At 35.3% G+C, this 24,932-nt stretch overlaps 1 long non-coding RNA gene across 1 annotated transcript in view; it reads left to right on the top strand.

Annotated features, from left to right (window-relative positions):
* Window positions 1–2,229: 2,229 nt before the first annotated feature.
* Window positions 2,230–24,932, top strand: part of LOC125692052 (uncharacterized) — a 78,795-nt gene continuing 56,092 nt past the window's right edge. The window contains exon 1 of the long non-coding RNA XR_007376427.1: window positions 2,230–2,362. This is a non-coding gene — a long non-coding RNA (uncharacterized LOC125692052). The remainder of the gene's footprint in view (window positions 2,363–24,932) is intronic.

Raw genomic sequence — 24,932 nt, forward strand, 5'->3', positions numbered from 1 at the left:
AAAATCTGCATTAATTGAAGATAGAGCTAGATGTACGTCTGCTAGGCAATATCGGATTATTCATTTCCAAATGAATCTCTCATGTAGCATTATTTATTATTTCATTACAGAGATTCAATAATATTACTAATAGTACAATATAGTGTAATTGCTAACTGTAATTTTCTAAAAGTAGAGTAGCTCTTAAGAATGATAAATAATAAAGGGAAGAATCTTTTGTGCATATGTTGTAGAGAAATACATTGGGAAAGAAGTGAGAACAGACGCATGCTATTTGTAAGCGCAGCCTTCTTACTTTTATTACAGAAGTTTCCTGAGGCCTGAACAGAGGTCAACTACATGTGCAACCAATTTAGCAATATGCAAAACCATTATAAAATATTAAACATTCTGTGACAATGCCATTTTGTTTGCATTTTTCTTTGTAACAGTTTTGGCAGCACATAAATAACTGGTTTTTGTACGCTAAATAATATGCTTACATGGAAGACATATAGCTTAACTCACAGGATACTTAGGCACTAATTGCTACCTTACTGCTTTCTGTCTGATAAACAAGTATTTCCCTCCATCCCAAATGAAGAGGTGGCAAGTATATCTTGGTTCTGATGAGAGAGCAGAAAGGAAAACTTTGTAATATACTGCAAAATTCAAAAATACAGAAAGCCTAGTCAGAAAATGATATATGGATAGGAACAATTTAGTTTCAAACTTACGAAAAATATATACATTTCAAGTCACATTTAAACAACTTTAATCACTTAATTTCTTGGTTTTTTTTACAAATAAGCCTATTGTATAAAAAACCTCACATTTTGGGATAGAATAATTTGTGGACTAAATTAGTAAGTCAGTAAATTATTTAATGTCAGCTTTCTTCTTCAGAAATTGTATATTTTCTTCTTTCTTATTTTTTCCACATTTGTTGTTCAATTACAAGTATTGATGGATATTTTGCCTTCCCCATTCCCCTGTGATAAAAATGTCATATTTTTCATTTTGCAACCTGTTCCTCAGCCTGTATTCTCCTGAGTAGTCATATTAACTCTATGAAGCAGTTGAAATGGAGAAGCAGCATGATGAGCTATACTCCTCCGTCTTCCTTTGCATGCTCATACTACACAACATTTTTCAAGGCATCTCTCATTCTTGTGCAGGCGCTGCATGTCTGACTAAAATAAAATATTTGCCACATGAGGAAGGCTTTTTCTGACAGCTTATTTACTGTCTCACCTGATTCTTGTCACAGTATCATGCTGAAATTGTTTATTTCCAAAATCTCTTCTCTGAGTGCATCCAAAGGGCGAAGACTGAGAAAGTACAAAGACGAAAATTCAAAGGAAGCAATTCTACTTCTTTCTGTTCCCCTTCCAAAAATGCATCCAAAAGAAATTTAATTATGTATTTTCTGCAGTTTTCATGAGAATGTAAACTTAGGAATACTGAGGATGAACAACTTTTTCAATACAAAAAGAGCAGTGTTATATAGTCCCTGGCATTTTTCAGCCTCAGCCTTGCACTCAGCCTCACTGACATAATTTTGTTTTCTACCTTGAGCCCCTGAAGCTCTTTATTCAACACTGAGTTTGACTGAAGAGATGACAACCAGTTGTTTGGGCTTTCCACCACAGGGAATTCTTGGATTGGAAACAGAAATTTGCACTGGGGAGTTAGCTTAGGTACCCAGTCTGTTTCAGTATCACTTTAATAGCTAAGAAAATGCAAAGAAATAAACAGGGTAGCCAATACTGCATTCTTTTACTGCAAAACACATTTTAAAAAAACAAAATTACTTCCTGTTGTACAGAGTTTTCATAACAAGGTTTTGGTTGCAGGGGACTAAAGGTGTGGTTTCTGTGAACACAGCCAGCTCCAGATGCTCCAAAAGAGACCCACCGTTGCTAGACCTGAGCCACGAGCACACTGGGTTCCTCTGGGAAAGGAGATTTAGTAAACGGAAGAAGTACTGCGTAACAGCAGCTGGGAGAGAGGTTGAGAACGAGAGGAACAGCCCTGCCAGCACCAAAGTGCCCTGCAGGAGGTGCTCTAGGTAAGCAGCAGATGCTCTCTGCAGCCCAGGAGGTGCCTGCCAGGTGGAGCGCACTGTCGCCTGCAGCGCACGCACACCACGTGGAGCAGATCTCTTAGTGCAGCCGTGCACGCTGTGCAGCAGCGGATGTGGCATAAAGGCCGCAGCCTATGAAGAGCCCCCGCAGGAGCAACCTCGGGCCGGAGCTGCATCCCCTGGGGAGGAGCCGTAGTAGGGCAGGAAGCACTGCTGCCCGTGGAGCAGTGGGCTTCGTGAAAGGGAGCCATATTGAAGCAGTGCTCGAGGAGCTGCGCCCTTGGGAAGCCGATACAGGTCAGTTTGGGAAGGATGGCAGGCAATGGGAGGGACCATGGAGTTGTGTTCTTCTGCACTACTCCGGGGGAGGAGGCAGGAGAGAGTAGATAGGGGGAAGCTGTTTTTACTTTGCTTTGAATTTCTCAGTAAACAGGCAATGAGGTACGTTAATCTCCCTATGCTGAGTCTATGTCTGTGTTGATAATCAGTGAGCAATCCACATGTCCTTATCTCAGTCTTAGAGCTCTTTTTCATCATTATTCTCCCCCTTTTCTCTTGAGGAAGAGTTAGAAAACAGATATGTAGTTTAACTACCCATCACAGAAAACCACCACACCTGTACCTGCAATATTACAGTCTGTGTTGTCTTTTAGCGCAGTATTAAAAAGTTCTGTGATCTTAGGCAGAGAAGGCTTGGCGAAACGTTTTCCTTGTTTTAAACGTTCTTACTGTAGAAGGTGTTTTAGCCCCTACTATATGCAAAATGTAGTTTTGCATAGCTGAGAGTTTTTTATGTACTCAGGGTATCTGAATTTGGATTCAACCTATATTCCAGTAAAACTGTTAATGTTATATGAAGTACTACCAGCTGAAGATATTGAAAGAGACTGGCTCAAGAATATTTGTTATAACCTTATCTCTCTTCTTCTATAAGGCTGGTAGACTGCTAATATTTGAAGTAAACAGCAATATTCATTGTGCAATAGAACAATTTTAGAGCAGGTTGAGAATGGTTTGGAAGTTATTTGCTAATATTGAACTTATGGTTACCAAACTTCTGTGAAATTTTATCAGGTTGGGCTATTTCTGGGTTCCACAAAATGACAGTTTCTTAGTGTTTTGGGGGTGGCATTGGCCACTCCTGGGTCAGACAACTGAACAAAGCTCAGATGTTTCTAACCTGACTGAAACCATGTGAATTCTTTCATAGCAGCTGTGTTGTAAGTCAGGGAGATGTCCTTTCGGGCACAGCATTCAAAGGCTGCTTAAAAGGCCTGAAACACCTGTGCTCATTATGCTGTCCCTTCTGTTTGGATATATGTAAGTGTGTTTGAATAAGCCTGCGTTCAACACAGTAGACTTGTCTATGTCTTGTTCAGCTGAGATACTTTTAATTTAAGTTGAAAAGTCTACAGGAGTTGCTTCATTTCCATAGGTGTATCACATAAAATACAGTCTTTCAAACTGTTATAAATGCAGTCTGTGTGCTGCAGTCTAAGCATGTTATCACTTTTCAAAGCGATATGTCAGTTACTGTGAAGAGCTTTTTTTTTTCTTTATTTTATTGTTGTGTAGTGATGTGAATATTTACATTAGGAAGAAGTTATGCTGGTTTTTTTTTTTTTTTTTTTTTTTCTGTTGCATATTCACATGGGAAATACCAATGCGGAAATATTTACCTATAAATGCAAGTATATAGATGTATATTCTGTATTTGTGTTATGAGGGAGGCAGCCGCTTGAGATTACTGAAGTTACAAAGGCATTCCTCATTCTCTAACTGAATGGCCTTTGTTTTAAGAAAATATCCCTCCCAACTCCACCTCAGTGACACAATGTGAAAATGTTTTATGCCTTCTCAAAGGTTATGTTTACAGTGTGGTAGGTTAAATGGAAAAGGGTTTTGTGTAGAACTGCTGGGAAAGGACCCTGGGTATACTTAGAACCTTTCAATGTCCAAAAAGAGGAACAAGGGAATACAGCTAAAATGTGGTCAACAGTACATTGCTAGTGCAATTACTCGTTTTTTCTGTTCTCTTTTTTTAAAAACTGGTTTTAATTGAATTATGGAATCCCTGTAGTGACTGAGCACTGTTTTTGTTCACAGTCTATAGAGTATCTGGTTCCATCATATATGTTCTTTACCTCACTATTTTATTCTAGAGTTTCAGTCAATTCTAGCTACATTGAATAGCTACTTGTTCTCACTATAAATTGTAGCTAAGAAAAAAAAAAAAATAGTAATCTGATTTCTTAATACTTTCTATCTTGACTAAGCAACATAAATTGAATCAGAAAAATCCAGAGCCCATAACAGTGAAACCAGTTCAAAGCCTTTGTACTTATACTAGTAGTGGTTAAAAATAAAAAACATTGCATTTACTGACATATTTAAGCATTCTATTTTCTGAACAGGCAGTTGTCAATGTGATCTCTGTAAGCCCTGTGTTAACACAGATGGGATGGTCAACATTTCTATGATTTTTAATGGTCACTGTTCCCTAGGTAGTTGTATGGGTTATGTTGTAATTCCAGTGCAACTGCACACAACATGTCTGCAAAAACAGAGAATTGTTAATCACTGCAGTAGGATCTCCTGTGCTGTGAAGTGAATTCTGAGGGTGGAGTTTTGCTTTGCATTTGTTGAGTACTGCAGAAATATCTGTGGAAATGTTACTGTACGTTTTCTGTGTGTAAGAAGTATAGCTGTCAGTGTTTTTTTTTTTTTTTTTTGTGGTGATCCGTCATGGAATAGAATATGTTGTAAATTTTGTCCATCCTCATTAAGTGTTCTGTAGCAAGTGTCAGGACTAGCTGAGTAAAGTGCATCCTCACTAGCTCAGTAAAAATGTCATCATAAAAGTTACCAACAGATTTCAAAGTGCTCTGGGCTGAAGAAGCTTTGCTAGTGCAGTTAATTTTTTAAAGGAGCAAAGGGGGAAAGAAACCAGTGATTCATTAATGCAAGTTTTTGGAGGAATATTTCTCCATGGCAAGGATCGTGAAGTCACAAAGTCTTCTGTGGTACAGAAAGATTGCTAGTGATGGAGAGATGATGGGCATCCAGCCCAAGGGTCCAGAGAATATAATTTAAGATAATAAAAGTGGAGTAGGCCTACTATTTGAAGACTGCGTACTGCCACATAAAGGAGTTGGTAGTGATTTATGTTATATGAGTATTTCAGTCTGAACTCTCCTTGCAAACTAAAAATTTGTGTTTCCTGACTATAAACAGATATTTCAAAGTGAAGTGAAATATTCTGTATGCTATGCTAGAATAAGTGACTTTAGTAGGTCCAGAAGCTTTCCTAAACACTTTTTTTTTTTTTTTCTTCAAAAGTCACTACTGTTAGCCAATTTGCTCAGATGGGCTAAACGAGATGTACTTCATTTTGTTGTGTGACAGCTGTGCGTGGCTGTGTGGAACAGGGCATGTCTTCCATGTTGCTGTTGCCACTGCTGAAATGCACCACCCACCATGTCACTGTACTGACATTCACTGTTTGGTCTCCAGAAACATTCAGCAAGTGTCAATGAATGTCAGTGGGTGTAATTTTTTCTCATGAAGGAATTCCATTATACACTGATATTTCTGATTTCACTGATATTTCAGTGATACAGTGATACTTCTTCATATCCAATTTCATGTCCGGCACAGTTCTGTGAGTCTGCGCCTCTGCTGCCATCTGTCTTATGACAACAAATATAACAAAATATTGACAGAAAGTTTTGACCTTTACTGCCATACCACTTCTGGAAGTACTGCTTTTGGAGCAACTTACCATACATGCACAAAGAACAACTTCAGATGATCCCTTATTTCCCTTATTCTTTTGTGTATGTATGTGGTCTCATAATGACAGGCTTTGGAATATGGAACAAGTAATCCTAAGGGGTATTCCCCAAAATGTCAATATATTTTACGAAAAATAATCCTTACTGTGTATGTTTACCACTTTAAATGCTGTGTGTTCTACAATTGGGTATAATGACCTTTTCTATTTAATTTACAAACAAGCTGTGATTAATTGAAGATTAATATACTCTCCCTGTTGTATTTGTACTTTTGAAAAGCACAATTGCGCATAAAGGGAAGAGTTCCTAATTTTCCTTTCTTTATTTTGAAAAGCTTTTCCAAAGCATGAGAAAGCACTCTTTATAATTTAAAAAAAAAAATTTCTTGAGAACAACAACCAAAAAACTTGTGAATTAGAAAGAAGATAAAAGATCACTGCTGATCCTGAAAAGGTCATTGAAGTTTTGGATGTGTTTCGTCAGCCAGAAATCTCTTAATGACTCCTACTTCTACAATCAGTGATTTTTTTTTTTTTTTTTTTTTTTTTTTTTTTTTTAAGATCACAAAAAAAAAAAAAAAATCAGATCACAAAATGCCTTGTGTTGAAAGGGGACCTAGAAGAATTGAGTCCAGTTCCTGAATACGTGTACAGCATGAGTAATACACTGTGAAGAAGTAGCATTCAGCCATGAAATGCTCAAGAACCACTGTTGCATCACAGATTTGGGATAATTTCCTGGTACTGCAACGGTGCCTGCAAAGTTCATGACTCCAATGATTTGCAGAAATAATAAACATACACACAATACAACAGCATAAAAAATAACAAAATAAACCACAACCTATGCCTGAGATGTTTATTCTATTTCCTGATTCTCAGAAGGTGTATGTAATTCAACACTTCCTGATTTCTTCAACATAAATGAAGCATGGAGAGTGCATCAGAAATAATTAACTGTAATTTCATAGCAATTAGATGGAATAATGTGTTTCTCACAAAATATAGTGTGATGTTTCTTTGAATATTCTGTAATGTCACTTTCTCATTTTATTTTTAGTGGATTCAAAATGAGCAGTTATGCTGTTCTGTTTTTAACACAAAGGACAAAACAGTAAGCACTTTTTGCTTAGCTGAAATCTACATCTGACTCTGGTGATTGTACCATGGAGGGTTCTTGGAGTTCTGTGATGTCTCACTAGCTCATAGGCTGTGACTCTTATCACCTTTCTTAAAGAGAAAGGAAAGTCAGTTGTACAAATTTTTTTCAGCCCTCTAATTGAAATGTAAAATAATTCTTATTGCTGAAGAGATAAAAAGTGGGACTTTTAGTTGGGGGAATGCATTGCTAAGGGAATGCATTGACTTAGAGAAAACGCTACATAATGGCAGTGTAGAGCCTCTTATAATCCTTTATTTTTGAAGTGTATGACAAAGACCTTTTTCTCTCATCCATAAAGAACTCTATTTTTTTTCCATGCAAGGACAGAGTTGTTGCTTTTGTTCTCCAAGAAACTCTCAGTTACGGCATTCTATAATTGTATTTTGAGATGATCCAAATTAAAAAGGCAACAGGCAATGCTGAAGTGAATATAAAATTACTGGGGCTCTTGTGATGATTTATTCTTTTATCTGAAAGAGTTTTGAGGCCATGTTGGATATATTAAAACTTGTTGTGTGACTTTTCGTAGCAAGAGTACTTATCTGTGTTACAAAATATAGAAGTTAGAAATATAGAAGTCAGTGTTCCTGTTTTTTTGCAGTACAACTCCAGATTACCTTATGAGAGTCTCAGGAGTGGGGAGGACTGGAGAAATGCAGCCTTCTGCACTACTTCTGAAGATATTCATTACCTTTAGTAATGGTTACTTACTGTGCTAAATCTTTAAGGAGGCAAAGCAGTGTTTTTTAAATTATGTGATGCTGCTTTAGTTATGAAACAGCAGTTAAAGAGCTGCTAGAATATTTTGACAGTGGAGCAGCAAGGGAGAAAAGAATTTTGAAAGTAATCATGAAGCTAAATAAGCATCACCTGTACTGGTGAGGTGGTATAGCTAAAGAAGTTTTGTGATTTATCTGTATTTAGAAAAAAGATAATATTCATGAAGGTCTGTGTGAGAAATCCATTGGGCATAGATTTTAATGAGAACTGGGGACAACTTATTATGTTTATTCCAACTTTTTTTTATACCAAAGCTCAACAGAATTTAAAACTTCTGAAATCGTGGGAAGTGAGCCAGTGTGTTTACTTCTGTACTTCTTCAAAAACATCTTTGCTTAAATATGCGATATTGGGAAAGTTCCTAGGTGTATTATTACCATTTGTTTGAGAATTTTATTTTTGTAATTTATTTATTCCTAACCATAGTAAGAACTCCTACCTGCTCAGAGGGTGGCCTAAGCTAATGTAGCACAGCTGAAGCAGCAGGAATCATCAGTGCATCTGGGGAGTCAGAGGGAGAGGGAAAAGCAAATATGCAGCTGCTACACCAAGAGAAGAGGTATCAGGTACCTGCTGTGATGTTCAGCCTTTTTAGGTCTCTAGCACATGTATGCATGACAGCAGGACATCTTCAGAATGAGAGTATGAATGAGCACTCCATATGGTGATAGCACAGGAAAGTAAATATTCCAGGCAAGACTTCAGCAAAAGTCACACCTGGAGTAATTACGTGGTGGAGACAGCATTTTTTATGGTTCTTCAGTACAGCTCAGGATTTAATCTTTATCATGCCAATCAGCTAACTTAAACCGAGTAACTCTATGATAGGCAATTTGTTCTATGTTGAAACAGGGATTAAGAAAGGTTTAAATCTGGATTTTGTACTCTCTTGTGCTATATTTTGAGGTTATTAATTCTTTGCCCTTAACGATTTGTTTGAAATTTGTTTCTTTGCACTTTGAAGTCAATTTCCTAGGTAGAGTGTGTTTAGGAGAAACTTTTTTTTTTTTTTTGCAGCTAACAAGTTATCTTTTGGATGGGGGGAAAAAAAAACACAAAACAATACATATGACATTCACCTATTACAATTAACAGATATATTTCCGTTATTCTTGTCTTGTCCTTTCTATGACCCCCAGTCCTTTAATAACAGAAGGAAAAATACTCGATCATGTTAAAATTAGAAATGAACTTTTGAACCTTCAATGCTGAAAATTAATAAAACAGCTCTGTCTTCTTTCATTGACGCAATAAATGATATAATGCCAGTAAGAAGAAATTGTATAGCAGAATGACTTTTGAGTTAGAAGGATTGCACTGCAACAGCAAACACACCATAGTTAGAGTAATCCTATTAAGAAGAAGTATGAATGAAGACATTTGTTAAACCAATATCCATGCAGGAAGATGAAATAACCCTGTATTGGTTTCTAAGCATAGCCTTATTTTGGATTTAATTATGCTGTTACCTCTTTGGAATGTATCCAGTTCTGTTCTTAATATGTTAATTAGAGCTCACTTCCCCTAAGGTAACTTTAAAACTGTTTCTGTATTAAAATTTCCTTCTGTGTATGTATATTTTTTATATATAGTGTATGTGCATATATGTGTGTGTATGTGTATTATATATTAGGACCTGAGGTAATGGCATGGAGCTGTTTCGTGGGAGGGTCAGCTTGGTGATTAGGAAGAGGTTCTTCACCAGAGGTTGGTCAGGCACTGGAAGAGGCTCCGCCAGGGCAATGGTCACAGTCTTAAGCTACCAGAGTTCAGGAAGTGTTTAGACAGTGCTCTCAAACATAGACTTCGAATTGTGTGATTCTGTACGGATCTAGGAGTTGGACTCAGTGGTTCATTTGGGTCCCTTCCAACTTGATAGTATTCTGGGATTCTGTGATTCTTTGTTGAACTACATCTATCTATACAGGTTGCTCAACTGGAGAGTTAGGTTGGTTTATTTAATTCTGCATCCATTCAGGCCTATTCCAAATTGACTGAAAACGAACGTTCTTCTAAACTGAGCCAATAAGCAGAGTATTAGTTTGATTTTGTAGAAAATCACTAATCTCAGTGTGAGATCTTATGGAAGGGGAAAGTACCTTCTAAAACTTAACAATTCTTATGGGCTCATGCTTTTGCATACTTAAGAGGTGGAAATAAAAGATAAGTCAGTTTGCTTTACACTGGCCAGACTCTTGTATTAGTAGTCATATGTATTACATTTGTATATTGTATTGTACTCCTACTATTTGTTACAAATTATTTGGGTTACAGAATTCTGCCAGGAGCCTAGCCAGACATCTGTCTCTGTAAGTTTCCAATGTCTGGGTGAAATGAGATGCAGGTAGTTTTAATCTTGCCAGGAAATTTTCTCCCTCGCTGCCCATGTATCTGCAGCCTCTGTTTCTGCCAGTGGCAATTCCCAGCAGGTAGGGTGTTCCAATATAGTTCAGTCAGATAACTAGTACTGATTCAGTTTTCAAATCAAATCTTTCTCTATTCCTTCTCAAAATTACATCCTGCTGCTTTTTCCTTCCTCCATCAGTACAAATGTCTACAGTTTCCTCATGAATGTTCTGCTGTATTTGGCTTGCAGGCTTTTCCTGTGGACCTGTGTTTGTCTTCCTACACACACTTCTTTCTTTGTAGGAAGTGGAACCCTCCGTTGTAAATAATCTCTGGATAGATACTTCCTAAATTCTTACACTCAGATCTTGTTTTATGCTGCTTTCCTGTGTTATTTCCAAGATTTTCCTAATAGAAATTATATAAAAAGCCAATAAATCAAGTAAGAAATTAAATTATGGTGACAGGGTGGCTGGGAGTATTAGTTCTGCATGGATAACGGATCATCTCAGAGTGCAGCGTTATTGAGACAGATGGGGTTATAAAATGCAGTCGCGAAGATTTAAACTTGGAGAATTGCTTGGGAGTAAGTTTTCATAAATCTTTGATTTATGAAAATTTTGATAAATATATGGTTGCCATCCTATGTTTTGAAAATTTATTTTCTTAAAATGTTTTCTGGAAATTATCTCGCCGTTAATTCTTTTAAATTGACTACTTGTTTGTGACAGCTGTGTTCAAAACTAAATGTGGGAGATGAAGCTAGGAGAAATGTTTTTAGATTACATGGGAGTCCATGTTCATCTGTTGCTACCAGTGCAACCATTTACCTTGAATAAACTGGCTAATAAATTTTCTTTTAGACCAGCTTACATTTTGAAATTCTGTTGACTTCTAGAGATGGACTGTGTTATTATCAGACAACTGTTGTCATTCAGCTTGATTTTTGTTTAATTTTAGAAAAAGCTACAACTTCAGTATTAATGAAAATCTTGAGAGGAAGGGCCGGTCAGAAATAGTGCCAATGCTATGGGTATTCATTTTTTTTTTTTGATGTCTCAGATCAGTGTTAGAAAATCAGAATTTGTTTTCAAATTTTCATTTCCTTTGAATACTCATTTATTAAGTCTGTGATGGTCCATGGATTTTGCCATTGTGGAAGCTGCTTCTTGTTTATACATCTGAAATGTGAATGATAGTTGTCATAGAGAGCTAAGAATTACTTTAAATATGGAACAATTATTGTCTGTTCTGTGTTGCCAAAATAATGAAAATTTTTGTAGATATGATTATAAGCTTATTGGTTTACTATGTCTAAAAAATAATGGAATAATCTAGGATAGGAAAAGTCTTTAAGGCAATTAATTCCAACTGTCAGCATGATGTCCCTTCACTCTCCATGTCTCTTAGTGCCACATTTGTAGGTCTTTTGAATACCTGCAGGGACAGGGACTCCAGCCATACTCACAAGTCCTAAAAAATACATTGTTAAAGTACAATAGCAACTTGTATCTTCACACATTAACTTCCTCCTGCTTTGCACTTCATTAAGTATCAAATGGTGAATTTTAATTTTGACTTTTTCTCCCTTGATGCTCCAGTCCTTTTAAGGAAAACAAAGGTGATGCTTTTCATTTAAGCTAATGCACCTTTATTGTACTGAAATTATATTTCCATCTATTGCTATTAATTCAACCATTCTTTTCAGGTTAATTGAAAAGATGATTATTTTTTGGGCTACCTCTCATTTAAGGTAGCACTTAGTATAAATGAGAATTGATCCCATACTTTTAGAAAATGAATGCAAAAGCTGTTACGTTAAATCCCGTATCCCATTTAAAAGATACTCAGTATTTTCTCACTAATGTCAAATTGTGTTTGTTGTGATGATGCTGCAATGTTTATTCACAAATTTTACTCCTTGACATTCTGTGAGCTAATAAAAAATGTCTTTTTAACTTGATATAATCAATCTGTACTTTCATGATAATAAATTCAAACATCTGTGCTACTACCTACCTTGATAAGAACATAGAGAAAATAAAAGCATAGTAGATTTCTTCCAGTGTCAAAAATCAAGGGGAGAAACAGAAACAGCATTATTTAATAATTGAAGTGTATAAATGTAATTCAGAAATAGAGTTGTGAGAGTAAATCATCCATGGATATGTACTTTAATTTGAAAATAACTTTAGAATCATTTATTTGTTTGCACTGATAATCATGAGAGCCATCCTCTGGACTCTAATATGTCCAGCTTTCTCTTGTGATAGGGAGTCCAGATCTGGAGCCAGATTTGCAGGTGCTACTGCACCAATGTTGGGTAGAGAGGAAGGATTGCCTCTCTTGACCTACTGATGATACTTTGCCTGATGCTGTCAAGAATCCCATTAGCCTTCTTTGCAGCAAAGATACACTGCTGACTCCTACTCAGTTTGCCCACCAGGACTTCAACGTCCTTTTCTGCAAAGCTGCTTTCTAGCTTGGTGCCACCAACATGTCCTGGTGCTGGGGCTGTTCCTCCCCAGGTGCAGCACTCTGCACTTCTCCCTACTGAACACCTTGAAGTCCCCGTCAGCTACCTACCCAGCGTATGTCCCTCTGGATGGCTGTGTGACTGATCCTTTGGTGTGTCAATCTCTGCTCTTGATTTCCAGCTTTAAGCTTGAGTGTGGCTAAGACTGCAGTACTTCAGAATAAGCAAATCAGTTATATGTGGAACGTACAAGGCGCTCATGAAAAGCACCTTAAATTGTACAGTAGGGAAAACTCAGGTCCTTGTGTCTTTCATAGTGTCTGGTACCTGCTAGTAATAGAGAACCTGCTGGAATCAGTCACACTCTGAAAAATCCTTCTCCACCAAAACAACCTGAAGCATTTCAGAAAATTCAATTTGTAAACACCATTGACTTCTGCGGCTGAGTATACTTCAAAAGGGAATGAAAGATTATAACTCACATCTATGAGGTTTTGAAAAAAAAATATCAGAATTCAAGGACAGTGTTTCTTTTTAGTGCATGTGATCTACAGTTATTTTTACTGACTTTGTTACATTAGTATTGCTGTGTTGTTCTTTATGTGCTTTTTAGTTAAAAGGAAGAGCAAGCTTGTTTTATTAGAACAGAACAAACAGATTATGTATATAAAGATAAGTAAATATACTGCTTCTAGTGAATTAATAAAAAATGAAATCTAACTGAAAGTCACAGTCAAAGTGTTGCAATTCATCACACTTTTTTAGAATCTGATCATTAATAATTTAGCACTGTAGTTGCTTTCTGTATAGTGATATAACCTTAATGCGATTCCAAAGTGATCCATTTGTTATAGAAAAATACAGTTCATGCATCATGATGGTATAGATTAAAGTTAAAAAAAAAAAAATAAAAAAATTCTACTTATCAGTTAATTTGCAAGGCTATTGTTGCAGTTAATCTGACCTGTTCCACTGCTGAAGGCCAGGAACTTTCCCATAGGACAAATGTTTCAGAAGCTATCCAACGTTTTCACGTTGAAAAGTTTTATCAGCAAAATTCAAAGTTTTAGTTGAGGATAGTGGATAAGGAGTTAGACTCAATGCAGAGAATGAAATCATCAGGATCAGCATGCAGCTAAGACTTGCTGGAAATACTTTCAAATGATAGGTGTGATTACTTTTCTTTCCCTATCACTGATGTGGTGTTAATTAGGTATCAGTATTTTCAATTTCAAAGTTCTTAAGTAAACAGATGCTTCAAAAATATCCCAAATGTCCCATTTTTAAAGATAGGAAGTTCACTTTTAGGTTGTTCTTCTCTTATTGATTTATCCAGTCACATTCCTGAGCTGCATTTGAAAAAAGATATTTCACATCAAAATTATCTGTTGCCCTTGGGAATTGTACTGCTCATTCCTGTACACTTGTAGTGCCTTTTTATTGGCTCATTAATACACTGTCAGAAGATGGTGAAAGTTTGTTGTTTATGTAGGTTGCTCCAAAAGAAATGCCTCCTATTTATTTCCATAGAACTACAATAGATAAAAGAGCACAATAACACTGATTGATTGTGTAAATTTCAGCTTCAAAACAGTATTTTTCAACAGAGTTGCTAGGTTGCCACCATTAGCATTTTTGTTAGCCATCAACAAAAGCCTGCATGCCATGCTCATAAATATCTGCACCAGCATATGTGACCCACAGTTAATGTCATTGCTGCTGAAACATACCACCTGCCACCTCACTGTGCTGACCTCCTTTATTAAGTCTCCAAAAACACTCTGCAAGTGTCAAAGACTGTCAGAGAGTGTCATTTTTTTCCTTATAGAGGAATTCAGTGACACACCTTTGCTTCATACACCATTCCATGTCTGGTGCCATTTTTTCAGAGTGCCCCTCTGTTGTCATCTGTCACACAGCAACAAAATGAAATGGGATGTTGGTGGGAAGGTTCAACCTCTATTACCATATCACTAACATCTGCCTTTGATGTTGTCTAACAGAATAAAACAGAAGGGATTACTTTTAGAGTAGCCTGTTTGTATTTCTGTTTGATAGTTGAATTTCAACTGTTTTTTTTTTTTTTTTTTTTTTTTTTTGCTAATTTAGAAAAGGTCCTCTATCCTTTAAGTTCTCACTTCAGCTTTTCAATCCCAGCATACCAGTAAGAAATGTAAGTTTAGCATTATCAATATTCTAAGCTCAATCTCTTTTCCTTCTTATAAAGCACCCTCCAGTCTTCTGACTAAGCAGCGGTAGCAATGTTGCAGCTTCTTAATGGTGCCATTCGCATTTTTAGAGTGAATGTACGGTGAAGATGATGAGAGGTATGTACAGCTGATGTGTACTTGGAGGCATTTTGGTCAGCAGCCCTATGCTCCAAATGCAGACACAGGTGTGAAAATGTATTGGTTAATATTTGCTTTTAAATCTGCTACCTGCTAATGTCCATATCTTATATTTGAGAAATTGTGAGTAATTATTCCCTACCTGCTGTTTTTATGGCTTTATAGACATGATGAATGGTATTCAGAATAAATGTAGGCATCTGGTACTGCTTTAGATGCCAGTATAGTCATCTGATTGTCAGACAGCTCTCCAAGAGGGTATAGGTCTCTTCACGTCTGCCAGCCTAGTGCAAACATCAGATACTTTGGGTATTTGAAGTGAATGTGTATTCTATTTTTGAGATATCTGAATCTCATGAGTTTGAAGTCTATTTTGTTTCATATGGAACAGCAGTGAAGGTGAATGCACTTTGGAATTGATCAGTGGTGTAGTGATATATTCTGTTCTTGATATTGTTTAACGTTTGCTTGCTGTGTGTGACCAGATAACCTTAAAGGAGAAATTGCTCTCTCCTTATACATACCCTTACAATATATCTTGACAGTAAATGACAGGCACACAGATGCGAAAGGAAATATTACAAATAAACTTGGATTTTTTTCCTTGTTTGAATACTGAATTCTGGCAAGTCTGCAGCTTCCCTTTGGCACAAATCTTGAGATTCTGTGGAAAACTATCTTAAGAGTTGGCATCAACCACTTCATATACATGAAATAAGAAGGTGTTTGTGCTTATATAAGAAAGTTGAATATATCTATATGTAGATTCAAATTTTCTTATTTATGTATAAGGAAATTTGAATCTACATATATGTTTTGTCTGATGCTGAAATATTTATTACTTAAAATATTTTTGCAGACTACCATTTAAATGTGATGCTTTCAGCCCAGGCTTATTATTCGATGGAAAAATTTTTCAGCTTTGAGCTGCTCGCTACTAATTTTTTCGTATTCAAATAATTTTAGATTTCTGGACCACTTTCTATTATTCTTCCTTTTGAAGTAGACCAGCAAAATAACAAAAATGTATTCTTTGGTTTTCTTATGTTTTTCAAATGCTGTACATTATTGAATATCAGTCCTGAAATAGTTTGTTAGTTGATTTTATAAATCCCATTTACAAGTGACTCACTGGGTACAGAAGAAAGCTCTCGCATAAAACTTGAAGAATCTGTATGGAAGTTTTCAGGCTATTTGTGCCTTTAATTTTCTCAAATCTTAATATTCTTTTTTTTTTTTTTTTTTTTTTTTTTTTTTTCTCTATAGAACTCTTCTACTACTGAATTGGAAGAGATTTCAGAAATAGCTGGAATCTAAGCCCTGAGGTGGTATTATGACTTTGGGCATGGATGAAGTTGGCATAACAGAAACCTTGAAAAAAGGAGTTTAAGTCAGGTCAGGGCTGGGGGGAAGTGGCGAAGGAAATTAAGCATATTATTTCTCTGTTGTGAATACGCACACATGTACACAAAATTCAGTTTCAGGAAATTTCAACAGAAGCATGTTGCCTCTCTTTCTGCCTTTTATTTTTCTTGAAGGCTGATCAAGAAAATAGAAAATTGTCATAAAAGCCATTACTGACCCCTACTAGAATACCACCAAGTAAACGTTCAGCGTAAGCTTTCAAATGAGATGTCTGAATTTAAATTTTCCTGTAGTTATTATAGAAGGAGACAGATACTAAGTGAAACACATATGTACAACAGTATCAACATTTTTTGTCTGTACTTTCTGACAATTAGTGAAGTTTCCTATACTGGGGGAGAATGAATTTCCTATATATGAAATTCCAGCAAATCCAAATGAATTACATGATTGAAGTGTGAGCTCTGTAACCTTACATACCTCTAGGAAATTTCTGTCATCTTGTATATTTGCAGAGAATTAACAGTGCTCTAGCATAATGGTGGTGAACTCAGCGTGATTAGCATTTTAAGCAAGGGTTTGTTTGCTTCTGTTTCTCAAAAACAGAATATAATGATGTCTCCAAATGTGAAAATTTCCATCCTGTTTGTTTTTCATCTTGCAGTGTTAATAACATTCTGCTGATCAAATTCACGTACAATTATTTTGAAAGCTGCTGATGTTGTCAACTTCACTTTTTATTAACCAGATAATAATGCTTATCTTTTTAATACATAAGGGATGAATACCTCTCTGATGTAAGAACATTCATTTTAGAAGGGGAAAAAAAGGATATCCTTTCTAGACACGTTATTTCTTCTGAATCTCCATGAAGTTTAGCAACTTGCAAGTTAAAACAGGGATCCTTCATTCAGTTTTATCTTTTGTTGTCACTCCCACTGTTTTTTGGGTTAACAGTTGAAAAGGTGGAAAAAAACAGGAAAGATGGAAAGGTTAAAAGGCCCCACAACTTAGCTCTTCCATTTCCACGGCAAATTTACTTTCTGTGTTTTTGAAGTTTTAATTTGGCTTGTATATCTTTTTTGCCAAGGTTTTTTTTTTTTTTTTTTTTTTTGGTACCTGAACATACCTATATCAACAGTGTTTTCTTTCTTTTTTTTTTTTTTAAATATATATATTTTTTATAATATATATTTTTAAAATATATATATTTAACAGATTTACCTTGGCTATTTTTTCTTTATTTTTAAAAAATTTATCTTTAAGAAGGAACTGAACAGACAGTGAAGGAGGAGCTGGTGAAAGTGTATAATTTCTTGTGGGAATAAATTGTTCTATTAATTCAGTCAAGTAAATATTTGTAGCAATTTCTAATGGTCAGAAGTGCTGCTACAAGGTATCAGATGCTCAGAAATCATCATTATGACTTAAATCCTCCTTTTTTTTTTTTTTTTTTTAATCCCAAATCTCAATTTCTATATGTTCAGATTCTTTTTGAAAAACAAGTAGGTTGCGTGACAATTCTGATGCTATTCTTTTTACCATTCAGTAGATTAATTCCATGCTATCAGCCCCATTCTCCTTCAGTTGCTATATTACAGTGCTCCAGGACACTTATCCCAGAATTTAACAAGAACCATGTTGTTGTTGTTGTTGCTAATGTACGTGATGTAAATAGACAAAATTCTATTCTTGTCTTGAATATCTGATCTAGTGGATTTTTATGTTCTCATAATTGTATTGCTGTTTCTTCATCCTTTTATTACTGAAACTTGTATATTATGTATATCATAAAAATCTCGCACTATTCCACTGAGATGTGAAAATACTAATTATTCACAAATTTGCTTTTCATAAAGTACATCTCTTCATGCTCTAGCTTTCTGAATGTTAAGGGCAATTTTTATTTTGCTTAAAGCACTGTGTTTCTGATTATTTTCCATGCTATTTTTACATATTTCTGTTGTTTTGTCCTTCCTTTATGGTATTTCGCCTAATTTAAGCTGAACTTCATATATCCAGCTGCAATTAAAATATTTTAAAGACTGAGAACTGAAGATAGTGGAAGCAATTCTTTGTAGGTTTTAGATGGAATCTATTGGATGTGTAGTTTGCTACAGGAAGTATTTTATGGAATCAAAGCTTTACTTTGTATGGAAAAATGTTTAGGAAAAAAAAAAAAAAAAGTCCAGTGAAGACTGAGGAATAGAACAAAACCAGAAGTAACGAGGAGTCAGCAAGGACTCCTTGTACTGTGTCTGTGCTTAGGAATTGAGGCACAGATTCACCTTCAGAAAAGCATCTTTGGATCCGTGCTGGCTTTACTACCATTAGTGCTTTCTGTCATGAAAAAGGTTCTCTGAACACAGATGGTGCTCAGGCCTCAGCTACAGGAAGTTGTGAAGACATATAGGCAGATAGTGAAGTGGACAGACAGCCTTCCCTGACACAAAGTAGAAGGCAAAATAAATAAGATTGAAAGAAGTAACATGGCATGTTGATGTCATAGGGCCAAATTGCTGCTGTAGTTTTTAAAGTACTTAGGAAGGGAGTAATATGTTTAGTTTGTATAGAAGAGAGTAATTTGAAAAAGGCAGTAATTATTTGATTAGGTTGGCATAATATTGATATTGAATATAATGAATGAACCTTAGTGATAGCACAGTAAATGAAAGCAAAGTCTAGAGCCTCAGGAAGATAACATTTCATCAATAAGTTGTTAGAATTGCTGAGCAGTTTGGAATAGCAATTAATAATCCTTCTTAAGCAATTAAAGATGTGCTTGGGAGAAAGCACAAACTCACTGAAAGCAGCAAAATATTGAATAGTTTTTCCTTCAACTGTTACAGTATTTTTTTATTTGTGATGCAGAATCTGGTAATTTTGTAGAGATGATGAAACTAGTAAAGCTAAACTTAATAAGGGAAACTATTTTTTGTTCTAGCTGGAAGGAGGCTACGTGTCTTTGCTTTAAAGTCAGTGACAAAAAGCTGAGGAATTTCTTCAAAAGTGTGAAGTGATTAAAGTCATTGAACTAAAGCCTGTGAGATACTTAAGCACAGAAGCCTCTGATTGACGTCTTTTTTTTTTTTATTTCCACCTCCCAGGAACATGAAAGTGTATAGTGATAATATACTTCGTCTTTTTTTTTTTTTTTTTTTTTTTTTTTTTTTTTTTTGGCATAAATCAAAGAACACTGTGTACCTTATAAGTGCTGCAGTAATTTTGACTTTGCAATATATTCTTGAGGGAGAGTGCACAGGGCACGATGGGGAAGACACTACAATTCATGTGATTCGTTTCCCTCAGTGGTGCCTCTGGGGAGAAAATAACCATAAAAGCTGCCTGAGATTTTTTTTTTAGAGAATGCTGAAAATTATAAATCACCAGGACAAGCCAAGAAAAAAGTAAATCTGGAGCATTCCTTTGAGTACTGTATTATAATTAATTGTTAAAATGCAGTTTTTGAAACATAACAGATCTGCTGTGTTAATGAAGAAGACCATGCCAGAAGCATGAAAAGCAGCATGTGAATGTTTCTGGCATGGTTTAGGTCCGTGACAATCTGTATTCTCTCAGATATACCGTGAGCAAGAAGTTGTTCCTAGGTGCTGGTATAGATAATAGAAGCATAGAATCACCAAATTGCAGAGGTAGGAAGGGGCCCCAAGAAATCAAGAGTCCAGCCCCTCTACTAAGTTAGGTTATCTACAATATGTCACATGGGTAGGTGTCCAGACTGGTCTTGAATATCTCCATAGAAGGAGACTCCACAGCCTCTAGGCATCCTGTTCCAGTGCTCCATCACCCTAACCATAAAAAGCAACAGCTTATTTTTATGTATGGAACTACTTATGTTTGTGTTTTAGGCCATTGCTCCTTATTCTATCACTGCACTCCATGAAGAAGAGCCTGGCCTCATCCATTTGTTCCTTTAGATGTTTATGAACATTAATCAGATCAGATTAGGCTGCCCTATTTTGAGAGGAAAGTGGAGGCATGAGGAATTTGGTATCATTTGTGCCAGCACATGGGGAAATAATATGAAAATGTAATACAACACTTTTTTTTTTTTTTAATGTCTGGTAATACAAAACATCATCAGCGCTACGCTAGAGTGTTCTGTGAGAAATCAAGCTTCAAAAAATCAGCTGTGGCTTTTTCTCATACAAGTTTGTCTCGTAATTTTTTTTGCAGTAATCCAAATAAGACTAATATTTGCAAGTGAAAAGTGGGGATCTCTGTAGTGGACATTTGTATCTGCTGCCTTGAAATTAACAATTTTAATATTTTGCAAATCTGTAAAACCCCTCCACTCGATATAAAAGCGAAGAACTTGTACCATGTTCATGTATTATTGCAGCACAAAAAGTTTTGTTACCTGGAAACAACTTACTGTGTCTTTTATTGTTGCAACAGTGAAACATGGTGAAGAAGCAGTGCTTTAATGGCACTTAAAGTGCTTAAATTATTTGAGCCAAAGTAACTTCAACAAACGTCAAGATTTGGAGAACCTTCTCAAAGCAGTAGACATTCAAGCAAACAACACTTTATCCCTAAAGCAAATATAAGCACAGGGTATGTAGTATATACTATGTAGTATATACTATTAAAATCAGATTTACTGCTAGCTTACTGTTATCCATCTATATTTGTCCTTTTTTTTTTTTTAAAAAAAAAAAAAAAAAAAAAAGAGGGTAGGGAAGGAATAATTTCATATAGATTTATTCCTCTTTAAGCCTAACTCTCAATTTTAAACCTTTTAATATTATCTCTTACTTTCTCTCACAACACCATCAAACTAAGCTAATACTTCAGGGATCTGGTCTAACACTATTGAAATGGGCAGAAATGTTCAACTATTTCTGGTAGTTTTGTGTCAGACCCGTTTTTCACTATTTTTTAATGACTTGATTAGTATTGTGGGTTTACAGAGTTACACTGGTTAAGAAAGTAGTGTCCCTTTTTAGCATGCTAGTTCAAAATGCTGTGTATCACTAATGATTCTTGACCCTCCCTATTCTGACAATCTGTTTCAATAACTCGCAAGGAACTTCCCATTCAGTATATATCCCGTTTTTACTTTCAAGAGTATGCAACAGGCAGTTTTTAAGAGCTTTACTATTTGCTTATTTATTTGTTTTTATGATTAACATTAGTGTCTAGATGCATCTGGATATCTCACTGAGGTGGGCTTCTGTATAGGAGCACAGTGAATATTTGGAAAAATAAGAAAAAACAGAGAGCAAGTATAGTGATATATGTTTCTAGACATTAGATTAAAAAAGAAATCTACATCTTTAAACAGGAATATTATACTAGTCAGTAAAAAAAATCTTAGAAGATAATTAGGTTTTGTAATATCCAATCATTCTTGATTTCTGTTGACATCAGTAAGTCTGGGGAGCAGAAGCCAAGGTCAGTGCTAGAAGAGCTCTTCAGCATAGGAAGTTGCTGTGATAGAATTCTCCTGACTCCCCTACAAATCCTCTTTTTTTCGTTAAGACAGCTCCTGAAATTGCTATTACTTAAGTTCTAGTGCTTATTAACTTTTTTCTATGAGCAAGATAAAAGCGAAGTATTTATTAATTATAGAGTATGCAAAACAGAACAAATGCAGGTGGAACTGTGCTTCTGAGTGCTGAGGTTCACCAAGCAATAAAATACTTCCTCAAAGTCATCATAGTCCTTGCACGTTTTCATCTTTGGTTTTTCCGTTTCATCTTTTGCTCATGAGGGTTATATTTTTTTTTTATGTTTTAGTTGTAAACATCTTCAGGAGAGACTTTAATGACTGAGTAGCTAGATGATGAATTTTTTTCTGGAAAAAAAAAAATCAAGTGAACTTTCCTTTGGTGCATAATTAGAAAGGTCACTGATTATTAATTTCTACTAAATTTCTACTAGTAGCGTGGTGGTAACTTAGTCACCTGAGTGATTTGGGTGGACTAGAGCTGACTTTTATTTAGTATTTATTTACAGTGGGGAAAAGTGACTGGATATGACTTCTCAGCTGGCTAGGCAATAGTACAGCCGGAGGTAGAAGAAAGGAGGGAAGTCTAGGGAAAGCTTCAGTTCCTGTACTTAATTATTTAAAAAAGCTGCCTAATTGTAAGCTTTATCTCTGACAGTTGTCAGATGTCTTCCTGCAAGTGAAGATCAAAAGGAATAATTAGTATGTAGTCTCTTTGTCCCCCTGGCTAACAGAATTTTTTTTAAATCTGCTAAAATGTGCATTGATGAAATCCTTAATGGAAGGCAGTGATTTTCTCAGGTGAAAGTTTCCTTTCACTTTTATCTAATTTTGTCTAGTTCTGGTTTTCAGACAAGTGGTAAAGTAAGAAAAACTTGTCTTTGTGTATTTTTTAGCGTAATTTCTTCATTAAATTGACAAAAAGCTCCTACCATGAGAGGAATGTTTCAACATAGTTCTTTTTTTTTTTTTTTTTTTTTTTTTCTAATGTGGAATGAAGACCTCCCTGAAAAATCTAACTTCGAGCTTTGAAAACATCAGTAATGTGTGACTCCCATAGTCCTTTATTGTTTTATTCCTAATTAAAGCCTTAATTGTCTCCTAGCATTCAATATTTTGGACTTGATTCTCATCTGAAATATATGGATATGAGTTAATTCTGTTTTCAGTTAAATCTGTTAATACTTCACGTATTTCTGTCTTTTGCATCGATGCACCTGCATCATTAGCTTTCAGTTGTTCTCTCTTTGGTGTGGCCCTTTACCTCTAATGTTCTTAGTTCATCTTAAAATTTCAGAAGTCTTATCTAATGGGTGGTAACCCTGCCCACATCATGAATGTTGGTGCTAGATATTTGGTGAGGTCCCTTTCGACTCAGGCCACCCTATGATTTATTAACATTTTCCCTTTGTTCCTTCATCCCTCCCAGATGGCTCTTATTAAAAAACAAGACGAAACATCATAGCTTTAGTGATGTGCTAATAGGAGAAACAATTCAGAGGCTTTAAATTCTACTAGCAAATAAGGCATATCCAATTGAACAACATATACTGTATTATAACGTAATACAAGGGATTTAATAAATAAAGTATAATTTTAGAACTATCAAGAGCACCCATACGTGCTGATCATGCTAAACATCATAACACTGACAGGCAGAGGAAAAGGATATCTTGAAGGACGGATCAATACAACACTATTTCAATTCAAATCATTCAAAACTAAATCAATTCAAATTAGCCTACATCATATCGTTCTGTTGTATCAAAGACAGCCAAAGAAAGAAAAACCAGCCTGACAAGCATTTATGGTGGTCAGAATGAAGTGGACATTAGAAATGATCAGAAAACTTTAGTCATGGAACATCTGCATGTGCTACGTCATAACCTACACCCAGTCTCTAAGTTCTGTAACATGCAGTAGGTAAGAACTCCTGAAGATTTTTTTTTTAAGATTTATCTTCTTCCGTTATACAAATTTGTTCTCAGTCTTTGTGCAAATATTATAATTCCTCAGATTCTAGAAAAAATTTGGCAGTGAAAAGCAAAAGAAGCTTTTCATGTGTCTGAGATACCTGAATCTGAAAGCTCCTTAATTGGTAAAGGGTAGAATGCTTCTGCTTATGTATGAAAACAATGAAAATATGATTTAAATGTATCATAAAAGCTCAAGGCACAAAAAACATGAAAGTCATGTTGTTATATACATGAATGTTTGTAAAGTCCAAAAGAAATTTTCTCATTCATCAACATATATTTTTTTTTTAGTGTATTCATTTACATACACACATGCATGTATGTATGTTTTAAAGTATTCCTTTGATTTTAAAATATCTTGGATTGTGACAGCCTTCAAGAAATGATTTTCTGTGGACAGTAAGTCTGTGTTTAAAAGTTGATGTTTAAAAAACGTCAAATGAAAAGCTCAGAAATTTAGTATATAGAAATCCAATCTTGATTTATGGCATATGTGTGAGGTTTGGAATCTTGAAACAGGGTAGAAAATGTAATTATGTCCTGATGCACCATTTTGTAACATATTTTCGACAAAGACTAAACTAAGAAAGTCAAAGCTTAGATAACTTCAGGAGGTGTTTTAAAATTTGAACTAGCTTTTTATTTTTTCTTTTACAGTTGATAGTCAATTTGTATTTACAGAAATACAATTTTCAAGAATGCTAAAATAATTGCAATTCTTATTAGAAAGAAAAAAACACTTTTTAAGGACCAAACCACAAAGAATTAGAGGGGGGGAAAAAAAAAGAACAGCAACAACAACAAAAAAACGAAAACAAAAAAACAGCAGAACAAAGCAGTGCAGAATGAAATGTATAAATTAGCTTTTTTTTTTTTTTGCATCCGTATGTAATTCCAGCACTGCAAAAGTGTTAAAGTTTAATGGGAAGATTTTTATAAGGAGGCCAAAAAAAAAAAAAAAAAAAAAAATCTACCTTTATAATAATTAAATGAATTATAGAATCCATGTAACTCTGAGTCATGTTTATAATGCTACATTTAAAAAGACTATTTGGAACAAAACTGCATATTCCCCTCCAAAAACAAACCCATCAGCTTCTTACCTCTTCCCTTCCCACTCCTCTTTCCTGCTGTCAGGCTGAAAGGAT

Source organism: Lagopus muta, chromosome 4, assembly GCF_023343835.1.
Source record: "Lagopus muta isolate bLagMut1 chromosome 4, bLagMut1 primary, whole genome shotgun sequence".
NCBI lineage: Eukaryota > Metazoa > Chordata > Aves > Galliformes > Phasianidae > Lagopus > Lagopus muta.